The 10,205-nt window shown below is 38.4% G+C and overlaps 1 protein-coding gene across 1 annotated transcript in view; it reads left to right on the plus strand.

Moving 5' to 3' along the window:
* The first annotated feature begins 529 nt into the window (after window positions 1-529).
* ARHGEF37 (Rho guanine nucleotide exchange factor 37) overlaps window positions 530-10,205 on the plus strand; it is a 71,183-nt gene continuing 61,507 nt past the window's right edge. The window contains exon 1 of the mRNA XM_020964303.2: window positions 530-852. The gene's annotated coding sequence lies outside the window, so the exon portion shown is untranslated. The remainder of the gene's footprint in view (window positions 853-10,205) is intronic.

The raw sequence follows: 10,205 nt of genomic DNA on the forward strand, positions 1-10,205 counted from the left end.
TTATTCTCCATTTTGAAGAACAAACTAAGACATAAGACAGTAAGTAGGGAATATTATTCTCCATTTTGTAGGAGAATTAACTGATATACAAAACATGTAGCTACACAAAAACGCTCAGCACAGTGCTTGGTGGCTAGTACGCGTTATATAAATGTTAGCTATTAATGACTGTTAATTAATTAACCCTAGAAGCACTTCTCTGGAAGCCAAGAGATCTGGATTTTTATCCCAGCTCTGTCTAAACTAACTTGCTCTGTGATCTCAGATGTCATAGTCCTTCTCTGAGTCTCAGTTTCCCCATCTGTGAAATGAAAGGAATGGTAGACCCGATAGTAGACCTCTAGATCTACAGGCTCTTGTAGATTACAGTGGGATCTGCATAGTTCTAAAATAGAAACTCTTGCAATCAAGAAATTCATGGTTTAAAGTCTATGTCAGACTTTTCTTTCCCGGAACCCGCCCAGCGGGACGAAGCTTAATTTGAGGTTGTGAGCAGATGAGATAAAGGAGGGGCAGAATAACTCGGAGTCAACCCGGATCCCTCAACTGGCTAATTGCCCCAAACTGGCTGCTTTGTCAGCCATTGGACTGACTCTACAGGACTCAGTCTTTCAGCCTGGGCGAAAAAAAAGCAATCTGAATGACAATCAACAAAAGGAGCTGAGGCCGTTCGTGCGCATGCACGTTACGGCGGAGGCAGGTCCCGTCCCTCCTGTCCGCTTGGTTCTGCCTGCTCCGTGGGCTGGCAATGGAGAAAGAGTCAGTTGCTTATCAATATTTTTGAGAGGCAGGGACAGCAGCCTGAGCCGAGGGGAGAAGGCTGCAGGAGTCCTCTTCCCTGTGGATTGGGAGGTAAGTTGAAGACAAGTGCTAACTGACAGGAAAGGTCAGAGATCTCCCCAAACAGGTTGCCTGGGTAGGAGGAGACAGCTGAATGATGCCTGTCGCCATAGGAGTTTGGTGGGAAGACAGAGCACCCTGCGGAGCCAAAATCACTCAGCCAGCATCACTCAGCCAGCCTGTTGAGGGGCTGGGGGCGAGGAAAGCCGTGGCTTGTCAGGAAGGAAAGGACAGGACCCACACCAGCTGGCTGGGACAAGGCGATTTGGGGCGTTGTTTCTATATCAGCCTGGGAATAAACTCTGGAAGCTTCCAGGGGGGAAAAAAAGCCAAGCTCCGTGCCAAAAGTCATGGTTCAGTTCTGAATTCGCGCTGTGACTTTTCAGGGAATTGCATTCGACCCTTTAAAAAGCAAGTGGTGTGCTGATAACACAATCCTAGATTGGCAGCTGAGTAAATGTAGGTCTGTGGGCCGAAAGAAATTGGGGCACAGCTCTATGATTTTAGGTTATATAAATAGCATCTTAACAGGGGAGCCCCAGGAAACTCGAGTTAAATCTTAATTTGCCGACCTACCCCGTGAGATTTGGTAGGTCATGTGACATCTCTGAGCCTTAATTTCCTTATCTCTAAGATGGTGATAAGAACACTTATACTTTGTATCCCACAACCTTATTCTAAGGACCCATCTAAGGTTGGATGAGAAAGGGATTTATGACACAATTTACCGTGTTATTATTATTGTTATTGCTCGTAGCACAAATACAGGTATCCCTTGCTTAATGAAATAGAAAGGTTCTCTGTAAAAAGTGAATCCTATTTTTCCATTGATTATACAGTTGAAGATGCATTGTGAGGGCCAATGGGTCCATTGTAAACAACATCATATTTAATACAATGAAACCCTTAAAACTTAAAGTGCCTCCAAGATGGAGATTGCAAACCATCCATGCCTAACCATCTTGAGCAACCATGGTGGGTTTATAGACTTTTGTCCTTGTGAGTTATACAGTTCATTTTTAATGTTCTAATTAGCTTCCTACTTCATTTTGAGACAACAAATTTTTATCACTCAGAAGTTTACAAAGATTTACTTCTTCACACAGATCAGCTGTGGATTTTATTACAATCTAGATTTTCTTTGTTGAGTTTTGCAACAATGTCATAACCTTTCAAGGTTATAGCAGATTTGTTAACATTTTTTTCTTTATGATCAACATGATGAAATAGTTTATAGAAAATCTGATTCATCTTGTCCCTCTTCTTCCTCTGAATACCTTATGTAACTCATGCCACATGTGCCCCCCTGCCCCCACATTATTGTAAAATGTTTTTTTTATGCAATAAAGGAGAAGACCTTTTTGTACATTAACCCTGAGATTCCACTGTATTTCAAAACCGTTAGAGGCAATTGGGAACAGCAAAAAGAACTCAGGAATCAGAATCAGAAGACCTTGAATTTAAGTCTTGGCCTTGATAGTTAACTTGCTCATTAGCTGTGTGACTGCAGGCAAATTTCCCTAAGCTCTGAACTTGAATTCAGTGATCTGCAAAATGGAGTTGGAAATACATGTTTGCCGTAAGGAAAGTGCATTGTAAACTGAAATGTGCTGAGTAATTGTGACTATTAATATTGAAAATAATAAGAATAATGATGATAAAAATATTTAAAAGAAATCAACAAATAAGGATATATGTAAACAGGATTTTATTCAATCCCATTTAAGTGGGTAGATTGACAATATACACAACATGGGATCATTTTACCTGTTTGAAACCCTCCAGTGACAAAGAGGAGGATGCTGCTCCCCAAAGTAGCCCATTCCTTTTGGGAGATAGCTGCGAGAATTTTTTTTTCTTATACAGAGCTGAAATCTGCCTCTCTACTTCTTCCTCCCTACACGTCTTTACATATATCCTTAATCCTTTCTTTTTCCTTCTGCTCCAGCCGACTGAAACCTCAGTCATCCCCTGCTCTCCTATTCAACCTCTTCTTATCTATGGGTTCCTTCTCTATTAGCTAGAAACATTTATAAGTATCCCTCATCTTTTAAAAAAATCCTCACTAGGCTCTACTATCCCCTTAAATCTGGCATCTGTGAACTTTTTCTATTTTTAATATTTATATAATTATTTCAATATAATTAGATTTCTTTGCAATGCTATGTATTTTATATATTTTGAGATGGGCACCATAGGCTTCAAGAGATTGCCAGATGGGTTTCTAACACAAAAAAGTTAAGAACCCCTTATTTAAATTATTGAGATATATCACCTCTAAAAGAGCTGCCTATACTCATTGTCTCCACTTACTCTCCTTTCACTTACTTCCAAGGTCACATAGGAAGCCAGTGGCATAAGTCTAGTGCTTTTTTGCATCATACTATGTATTGACTGATTTGGGACATGTGTAACTAGAAAGGGAGAGGGATGCAAAATGACATATAGGAAAATCATTTTAAAAATATTAGAGATCTGACCCACCAGATTCTCCCATTAGTTGCATGTCCCTGGGCAAGTGACTTCACTTTTTTAGCTCCAGTTTCCTCGTCTGCAAGTTTGGACAGTTGAGCTAGGTGATCTCTAATGGCCTTTTCTGCTTCAGTTAAAGGAACTAAGGAAGTTTCATCTGGAGAAGACAAGACAAGATGCTAAGAGGTTATGATGGCTTCGTGCATTAAAATGCTATCCTCCAGAAAAGCTAGTAAGCTTATTTTTCTTGGCCCTAGCAGAGGATTGTAGGGAGGAAGAAGTAGAGAGGCAGATTTCAGCTCTGTATAAGAAAAAAATAATTCTTGCAGCTATCTTCCAAAAGGAATGGGCTACTTTGGGGAGCAGCATCCTCCTCTTTGTCACTGGAGGGTTTCAAACAGGTAAAGTGATCCATGTTGTGAATGTTGTCAATCTACCCACTTAAATGTGGATTGAATAAAATCCTCTAAGATCTTAACTCTCAGATTTTAGGATTCTTAATCATAGCTCTGCTATTCACAGGCTACAAGACCCTGAAAAAGTTATTGCTTATGTTTTCCAGGTCTTCATCCAGTCCTGATGGGGCAAAGGTGGGTGTGGTCAAGAGGGCAAAACTTGCTAAAATTCAGGGAAAATAAAGAATTATAATGGGTTTCGGTCAGGAATTTAATGGGGTCAAAAAGCCAATCAAAAGGCTGAGATTGGAGCTGCTCAGAAGGGAGTATTCAGCCTAGGCTCATAGATTGGAATAATTTGTGTTGTTCTGAGCTCCAGCCTTTATGCTGGAGGAATGAGATTGCCATCTGATGATGAAGAGGTTTTTGTTCCCTTGCCGATTGGGTCCTCCTTACCTTTCCCTCTCTGGGAAGGCTCCAGGTCCAGTTCTGCCTTTTACTCCTAAGAAAAGTGCATTGTGGCAAGGAACATTCTGGCTCTGATTTATGCAAATTAGGCTAAGGAAACAATATCTAGAATTATTGGCTCTCTCCTGACTGGTGGTCACTATTCTTGGGACATAGTTCTTGTTTTCTACTGTGGTTTCCACATCATTTTGGTCCCATTGTAACCCCGAAGCTATCTTTGCATTCCATCAAACTGGCTTACTTATTATTCATGGAAATTGTCATTCTATCTTTTACCTCTTTGCTTTTGCACAGGTGTCCCTCTCTTTCCCCCATGTCTATATTTCCTTCTTCTTTTTCACTCTTAGAATCCTAAGCTTTCTTCAAGATTCAGTCCCAGTGTCACTTCCAACAGGAAGCCTTTCCAAAGGCTTAAGTGCTCTCTTTCTTCCAATTACCTTGTATTTACTTTTGTATCCCTCATCTCCAACACTGTCCCCTGTAAACTCCTTGAGGACAGAAACTGTTTTTCAAAGTTTTTGTTGTATTTTAAGAGCCTAACACAGTGCCTTGCATAGGGAAGGTTGTTATTGACTTTTTTTTATTCGTTGAATGTTGTCCTTTTCCCAGCCCCTTGTGCTGGGGAAGAGTGAAAACAGTGAAAGTCTTCTTCTAAAGTTCAAGACATTTGCTTGTGCCATTCTTCTCCCATCCTTGTGGCTGTCATCTGCTAAATACCGAGTTATTCTCACTTTTTTCTTTTTTTAGAAATAATGATTTATTATAAGTAATATTAAGTACAAGTACAATGGGTCAAAATGTGCAAATATTTACATTTAAATATATTTCAGTGCATTAAATGTAACTTCTCAGTCATTCCTTTAAATATTCATTAGGATTCTTGGCTTGTCCATTTACTCCTATTTATGATTCCTCTTTCATAATCATATTTAATCTGTATTTGAGTCTTTGCTTTTTTCATTTTGTATTATTTCATAAAGGTCTTCCCATTTTTCTCTATATTCCTCATACTTGTTTATTTAATTCCATTATATTATTTCATTCCATTAGCTTACCACAAAGTATTTAACTGTTCTATTATTACCGGTCATGAAGAGTAAGACAAGACTGAAATGATTGAACAACATTGCTCATTTCATTGATCTAAGTTCTGATGTCTTTCAGGATTGTTTTCCTGAGATTTTATTGTTAAATTCTCAGTGTGTGAGCATTTACACCTCAGAAATCAGTAAACACCATGAATCCAGGCTTGATTTATTGTTTTATGGATTGTGTAGACTTAAGAAAGTGGTGGTGAAAATGTTAGTAAAGCAGATTAAACTTTAAAATGTTTCCTTTTATGGGAGGTCTTGTTAAACGTTTACCAGCAAACCCTGAGAAGGATTGTAGGAGAGTTTAGTGGAGATTAAATAACATAAACTTGTATCCCAATCTCTTGGCACCATGCTATACAGATAGTAAACTCTAAATAAATGCTTTTTGAGTTAGATATAGATAAATGTTTTTTGCCATGTTAAGTAAAAGTCTCTCCACTTTTATGCCTCTTAGAATTTTTAATGTAATTGAGTAAGTACTGTATTTTGTATAGGTTTTTCTACCTTTAGTGATATAATCCTATGTTTTTATAAATAATGTTATTTTGCAAATTACTTTCCTAATAGTAAACCATCCTTTAATTTCTGGTATAACTATAATGCGGTCATAATGATTTTTAAAAACATTGCTACGTGTATTTTTGTTGTTAAGTGTTGATCCCGTTTGGGTAGTCTCAAATTCAATTCAACAATGTATTGAATACTTCTCATTTAAAAAATTATAGTTTTCTATGGATGCCTTTTATTTTTATATTACCTAGATTTCCTTCATTCTCTCCCCTCCTTTTCTTAGGGAGTGTTACAAATAATTTTTAAAAACTCAGCAAAATCAATCAGTACATTAAAAAAAATCTAGTATTGTATGCACTCTTTCACACTCATGGACTCCTCCCCTTCTGCACAGGAACAGAGGGAGGTATCTTCTCATATCTCTTTTTGAGGTCAAGTTTGTTCTTTATAATTTCAAAACATTCATTTCAGTTGTTCAGTAGGGGTTACTCTTAACACTTATATACGTGTAACTGTAAGTGTTGTAAATGTTTTCCTGTCTCTGCTTATTTCTCTTTTCATCGATGCTTGTAAGTCTTTCCATGCTTCTCTGTTTACATCATCATTGTTTCTTACAGCAAGGTAATACTGCATTACATAACACTCATCTTTTGTTGTTGTTGTTTAGTTGTTCAGTTGTATTTAACTCTTCATAACCCCATTTGGGGTTTTCTTGGGCATATCTGAGTTAATCCTGTCTTGTTGATTAAATTCATCCTTATTGCCATCAACATCTCATTGATGATGAAGTTAACACCTGAGCTTCAAATACACTTAGAATGGACCTTGAAAGTTACTGGAGAACACAGAGAAAGAATATTGACCAGAGAGTGGATGGGGCCCTGTGGGTTGGGGAGAAGGGAGTCTTTGCATCCTAGAGGTTCCCCTAGGGAACCTCAGTCTATAGATGATAGCAGAGACAGAGGAGGAAAGGAGTTGCAAGATCAAGGAGAGGGGTTTCAGAAACAAACCACTTGGAGTCACAGGATGAGCTCCTGGACTGAATGGAGGCATTCTGGGACCATACCTGAATGATAATCAAGGAGGACCAAACTCAGACCTTGTAGTTTACCAGTATTGTGAGTTATATAGACTGTGCTGGTCTGAGAGAAAAGGCATGAACTTGTTTTTGTAAATAGTATTTTATTTTTTCCAATTACATGTAAAGATAGTTTTCAACATTCATTTTTTATAAGATTTTGTGCTTTAAATTTTTTCTCCCTCATGCCTTTTTATCTACTCTCCTCAAAATGGCAAGCAATCTGATATAGGTTATACATGTGCAATCGTGTAAACATATTTCCACATTAGTCTTGTTGTAAAAGAAGAAACAGAACACCAATAAAAAGTGTAAATAGTGTGCTTTGATCTTTCTCTGGATGTGGATAGCATTTTCTGTGATGAGCCTTTTGGAATTGTCTTGGATTGTTGTACTGTTGAGAAGAACTAAGTCAATCATAGTTGCTCTTCGCACAGTGTTGCTCTTACTGTGTGCAATGTTCTCCTGGTTCTGTTCACTTCACTCAACATCAGTTCATGTAAGTCTTTCCAGGCTGCCTGCTCATCATTTCTTACAGCGCAATACTATTTTATTACATTCATATACCACAACTTGTTCAGCCATTCCCTACTTGAGGGGCATCCCCTCAATTTCCAGTTTTTAAAGGCATGGACTTTTTATTGACCTCCCCAAGTGCTTCCCCTTTGGGAGCCTCTACTAGTACCTCTTGTAGTACTGTAAGTCTTGAGGACTGTTTAGCTTCCTGGGGTGAGGTGAGTGGGGCTCATCGAGAAGGTGTCTCTGGCAAGGCCAAATGAGTTCCTCTTTATGGAGGGAGGCACTACCGAAAGGACACTACATTTTTTTGTCCTTTGTTTGACATCTTGTTAGCCGGAGTGCTTACAGGGGAGTTGAGAGTATGTTTCCATTCTCTAAAGACCTATTCATAAGCTAAATTTTGATGTTCCAAAGGGATATCATGAGTAGGGGAATAAGCCAAAGAAGCTATGTGTAAAACACGATCCCAGAATTTAGCCCAGTCTATAAAGACTTTAAATTCTGGGTCATGGGTTACTGTCATTATTCCCCTTTACATATTCTGTTTTCCAGCAACTAGTAGATTCTTCCTCATTTCCACCTGTCACAACTCCTGTGGGCTCAGCTCAGGTCCATCTTCGCCATGAAGATTTCCTTAACCCTATCATATCCCAACTCTCTTCCCAGCTGAAAGTGTCCTATCCCTCCAATTTTCCTAGAGCACTATCTTGATCTCTTTTTCTCGTCCTTTTCTCCATGCCATCTTATATTTTGTGCATCTGTATTCCTCTCCAAGTAGCCTCTAGTCTTCTTGAGGACAGGAGAGTTATTTTTTTTCATCTTTGTATTCTTGCTCATTAGTACAGTGCCTTGTTCACAACAGGCCTTTAATACCTCTTTGTTAACTGTAATTAAAATGAATTTCTGTCTGTACCAGTTACAGCTCCAGTATGTTGATATTTCAGGGTGTTTTTTACATAAATTCAGAGGAGCCCTTTAGCACTCAAAAAAGTTTGAGTTCTTTTAGGAGACAATTATTATCTTTCACTGTTCTTGGTGATGTGTGGTTGGTAGACTGAGACCCAGGTTTAAGGGAGTTGTAAGGGAATGTTAATAGCTCTGTCCAGATAAGTTAGCACAGAGTGGAAAGTCAGTGGGCTGGCCCATAGGTGACTTACTTCAGTCTAATCTGTTTTGGGAGAAGGGTTTTTGTTTGTTTTGTTTTTCTGAGAGGAGCCTTGCCAAGCCAGGGAATGTCACAGGAAAGATGCCAAGATTGCTCTGACTCCATTTGGCTTTGTCTGCTTTAGAAATCAGAGACTGAATTAGTGAAATATTGAATGAATGTCTTAATCCCTTACGCTGTTGAAAGCACTTTACAATTTATCCAGTGTATTTTCATGTACTTCAGCTGTTTATGCTTACAACAGCCATGTTGTAGCCAGGCAAGACAGAAAGCATAATTGGGCTCACAATTTTAGAAGGACATTGATAAGCTTGAGAAAATCCAGAGGAGGGCAGCCAAGATGGTGAAAGGCCTTGAGTCTGTGCCATATGAGGAGCTGATGAGAAAACTGGGAATGTTTTAGCCTGGAGAAGAGAACATGGGGGCATAAAAAGGGGAGGAAGAACACGATGGCTGCACTCAAGTACTTGAGAGGCTGTCATATGGAAGAGGGGCGAAACTTGTTCTGTTTGGTCCCAAAGGGCAGAGCCAGTGGGATCAATGAGTGGAAATCGCAAAGGAGCCAATTTAGACCAAATGTCAGGAATAACATCTTAACAATTAGAGTTGTCCAAAAGCTGAAAAGGATGCCTATATAAAAAGTGGGCTTTCCTTCCTTGGAAATTTTTCACACAAAATCTAGATGACTGACTATTTGTCAGATATTTTATAGTGGGGACTACAAGTATCATCTTGTTTCATCCTTGCTACAACCCCGGGAGGCAGGAGTTATTATTATTATGCCTTTTAAAAAAAAAGTATTATTATGCCCAGATAAGGGAACTGAGGCAGACAGAGGTTAAGTGACCTCTCCAGGGTCATACTGCTAGGAAATGTCTGAGATTGAATTTAAACTTCTGTTTTCCTGATTCTAGGTTCTGAATCTGTCCACTGAGCCAGCTAGCTGACAATGAGTGGAACTAGGTGGTTGCTGAGGTCCCTTCTACCTCTCAATTTTTATGATTTCTCAGAGGAGGAAATTGAGGCTCATTGAAAAATTTTAAAAAATTTAAAAATTTAAAAAAATTAAAAATTAAAAATTAAAAAAAAAACAAATAAAGGGAAAAAAAAGAAAAATTAAATGACTTATCCCAGGTCAGAAGGCTATGATGTACCTGAGCTGGTACCTTCTGAGAACCATGCCTCTCAAGACTTAGTCATGATATTTTTTACTATAACAGGTGGACTCAAGCCTTGGTAAATGTTTGTTGACCTTGAGGACAGAAGCTGTCTCTTATTTTATCTTGGTGTATGACCTAGTTCAGAGCATTGTGCTCTTTGTAGGGAGTAGGTACTTAATAAAAATTCCTCTTATTTGTTAAATTGAATGAATGAGTCTTGAAAAGTGAATGACAGAGACGTACAGTTCCTTTCTGTTTTATTGTATATATGAAAGTGTTCATTTTAGTTGATGCTCACTAAATTCTCAGTTTTAAAAATGGAAAAAAATCTAAAATGAATTGAATGATATCATTTAATTACTTCCATATTCTTAAGGCTAATGGCTAAGTTTTATTGATTCAGGCTTTCCGTGCCTTGCTTTCAGGAAGAAAACAAACTTGATTTTATGTCAACTATTTAGATGTAAAGAAGCATGTATCTTACTAGTTCCAACTGAATTTTAT

Source organism: Phascolarctos cinereus, unplaced genomic scaffold, assembly GCF_003287225.1.
Source record: "Phascolarctos cinereus isolate Bilbo 61053 unplaced genomic scaffold, phaCin_HiC Scaffold_2;HRSCAF=192, whole genome shotgun sequence".
Lineage (NCBI taxonomy): Eukaryota > Metazoa > Chordata > Mammalia > Diprotodontia > Phascolarctidae > Phascolarctos > Phascolarctos cinereus.